Source organism: Microcebus murinus, chromosome 6, assembly GCF_040939455.1.
Source record: "Microcebus murinus isolate Inina chromosome 6, M.murinus_Inina_mat1.0, whole genome shotgun sequence".
NCBI lineage: Eukaryota > Metazoa > Chordata > Mammalia > Primates > Cheirogaleidae > Microcebus > Microcebus murinus.
This window is the reverse complement of record NC_134109.1, coordinates 52,197,206-52,201,042: the sequence shown is the minus strand read 5'-3', so window position 1 is coordinate 52,201,042 and position 3,837 is coordinate 52,197,206.

The window sequence follows — 3,837 nt, the reverse complement described above, 5'->3', positions numbered from 1 at the left end:
GTTCATCAATCTTGTCTCAAATGACAGACTTTCCCCCCTTTTTAGAGCTGAATAGTATTCAATTGTGTATATATATCACATTATCTTTATTATTTATTTGGTGATGGACACTTTGATTCCTTCCATAATTTAGCTATTGTGAATAATGCTGCAGTGAAGATGGCATTACAGATATCTCTTGGCATACTTGTTTCAATTCCTGTGAATATGTACCCAGAAGTGGTATTACTGGGTCATACTGTAGTTATCATTTTAGTTTCTTGAGGAACCTCCATACTGTTTTTCATAATGGCTGTACTAACTTACATTCCTACCAACAGTATACAAAGGGTTCTTTTCTCCACATCCTCAAAGCATTCATTGTCTCTCATCTTTTGAATAATGGCCATTCTAACAGGTGTGAGGTTATCTCATTGTGATTTTTTTTTAATTTCAGGAAACTATGGGGGTACAAATATTTTGTTTACATGTTATGACTTTGCCACATTCCAACCATGATTTGAGACATGCCCTTTCCTCCCCTACAATGCTCACCACGTCCATCAGTTGTGAGTTTACCCACCCCAACCCCACTACCCCCAAAGAATATTACTACTGTGTAAGCACCTTAGTGTTGATCAATCAGTGCCAGTTGGATGGCGAGTACATGTGCTGTCTATTCTTCCATTCTTGTCACACCTCACTTTGGAGAATAGGCTCAAGCTCTATCCAGGAAAATATAAGAGGTGCTAGATCACCATCATTTCTTATAATTGAGTATTATTCCATTGTATACATATGACATATTTTATTAATCCACTCACGGATTGATGGGCATGTGGGTTGTTTCCACATCTTTGCAATTGTGATTTGTGCTGCTATAAACATTGGAGTGAAGATGTTGTTTTTATAGAATGTCTTTTTTCCTTTGGGTAGATGCCCAGTAGTGGGATTGCTGGATCAAATGGTAGTTCTACTTTTAGCTCTTTAAGTTATCTCCATATTACTTTCCATAGAGGCTGTACTAGTTTCCAGTCCCACTAGCAGTGTAAGACTGTTCCCATCTCTCTGCATCCATGCCAACATTTGTTGTTTTGGAAACTTTTGATAAAAGTCATTCTTACTGGAGTTAAGTGGTATCTCATTGGTTTAGATTTTCATTTCCCTGATGATTAGAAATTTGGAGCATTTTTTCATTTTTCTTGGCCATAAGTCTATCTTCTTTTGAAAAGTTTCTGCTCATGTCATTTGCCCACTTATTAATGGGGTTTATTTTTTCTTGCTGATTTTCCTGAATTCTATAGAGATTCTAGTTACTAGCGCTTTGTCAGATGCATAGCATGAAAATATTTTCTCCTATTCTGTAGGTTGTCTATTCATATACTTATTGGCCATTGGTATGTCTTCTTTGGAAAAATGCTCTACTTGGGTTCATTTTTTTAAAAATTATATTTTTTGGTTTTTTGCCTTGACTTGTGTGAATTCCTTATATATTCTGCACATTAACCCCTTATCTGATAACATAGTTTGTGAATATTTTCTAGATTTTTTTTCATATTATTAAATGTTTTCTTTGTAGTGCAGAAGCTATCTTAGTTTGATGTAGTCCCACTTGTTTATATCTTCTCTTACCTGTGCTTTTAATGTCATATCCAAAGTATTATTGCCCATACCAATATCAAGGAGTTTTCCCCTATTTTTTCCTAGTAATTTTATAGTTTCATATTTTATGTTAATATTTAAGTCTTTAATCTATTTTGAGTCGATTTTTTTGTATTTGGTATGAAATAAATATCTAATTTGATTTTTCTGTATGTGGATATAGTTTTTCCAGCGCAATTTATTGAAGAGACTAAGTGCTCTCCATTGTATGTTTTTAGAACTTCTGTCAAAAATCAATTGTCTATAAATTTGTGGGTTTATTTCTGGGCTTTATATCACATCCATTGGTTGATATGTTTGTTTTTATGCCATGCTATTTGGAGTGCAATAGCTTTATAAATATATTTTATATCAGTTGGTTTTATGATTCTAGATCCCCCCCTCAAGAATGCTTTGATATTTGAGTTTCTTGTAATTTACCAGTCACAGGAGAAAAAACTAAATATAATGAAAAGGAATAAATATATTCTATAGGAATTATGGGTTACCATCAAGAGGCTTAACAGTCACAGAATAGATTTCTTAAAAGGAACAGAAAGAGAAAAAGGGCCAGAAAATATATTTAAGAAAATAATGACTGCAAATTTCACAAATCTGTGGAAAGACATTAACATACAGGTACAAGAAACTCAGAAGTCTTTAATCAAAATCAACCCAGAGAGGAATTTACCAAGACACATAACCAAACTATAAAAACTCAAAGACAAAAAGATAATTCTGAAAGTAGCAATAAATACATAAATAAATATATCTTATACAAGAAAGCCCCAATATGACTATCAGCAGACTTCTTAGCAGAAATCCTGCACACTAGGAGAGAATGATATATTCTAGAAGGGATGATATATTCAAAATGCTGAAGGAGAAAAACCCTGTCAACCAAGAATAGTTCACCCAAGAAGTCTGTCCTTTAGAAATTCAAGAAAAATAAAACTTTTCCTAGACGAATAAAAGCTAAGAGAGTGCATCTCTACTAGGTCTACCTTACAGGAATTGCTAAAGTGAGTTCTTTAAGCTGAAACAAAGAGCTGCTAATTAATAACATAAAATGTACGAAAGTACAAAAGTGAACAGTATAAAAGTACACGGTCATATTAGGAATACACTAGCACTGTAATGATGGTATGAAAATTTTATTTCTATTGTAAGGGTTAGCAAACAAAACTATTAAAAATAAACATAACTACAATAAATTGTTAAAGGATACACACTACAAAAAGATAGACACTTTGACAGCAAAATTACAAAATATGAGGCAGGGGAGAATAATAGTATAGAGTTTTTATATACAATTAAAATTAACTTGTTATCAGTTTAAAATAGTCAGTTATATGTATAAAATGTTTTATGTAACTATAAGCAAACCTATAGTAGTTGCACAAAACAGAAAAAGAAAAAATTCAAAGGATTCCACTACAGACAACCAGCAAATAACAAAAGAAGGCAGCAATATAGGAAAAAAGAAAAGGGCAGCTACAAACAACATCCAGGTGATTCTAATTCTTATTAAAGTTTGAGAATCACTACTTTAGGCAATAAATTAGGAATATCATTGGGCTACATGTACTAGAAGCTCAAATAACAGTGGCTTAACCCAGGGATATATTTTTGTCACATAACATGAAGTATGGAGGTAGACAGCCCTAGATAGGTACAGCAGCTTAAAGAATTTATTAAGGATCTAAGTTCTATGTAGCTTCCTGATCAGGATTTCTTATTGTGTAGTGTTCTTCTTTATGTTTAATAAATGGCTGCATGCCAATTGAGTCTTTTTATCCATGAAACTATAACTTTTCCTGAAATCCCAACCATTAGATCATACTTACATCACAGAATCATGCTATATAGTTATAATCAGCTGCAATGACTCTCAGGAAACCAAGTTTTCTAGCTGAATACTGTATTGACTTTTGCAAAAACAGGTATCTGATAATAAGTTTGGGCAGGCAACTAACATATTTTCTTTAAGGTAGAATAATTCACATCTGTCATGTGACAATAAGAAAACAATGAGGCAGCTCATTTAAGAATATACTCACAATTTTTTCTTTCCCTATGAGAACTATAATTATTTAGTCATTAAATAGGTTAAAATTGCTTATTAAATAGGTTAAAATTGCTAAAATTGACAATGTTTAACCCTTTTAATTTACAAAAATAACAATATTATTTGTTCTACCTAAAATAAACACTTCA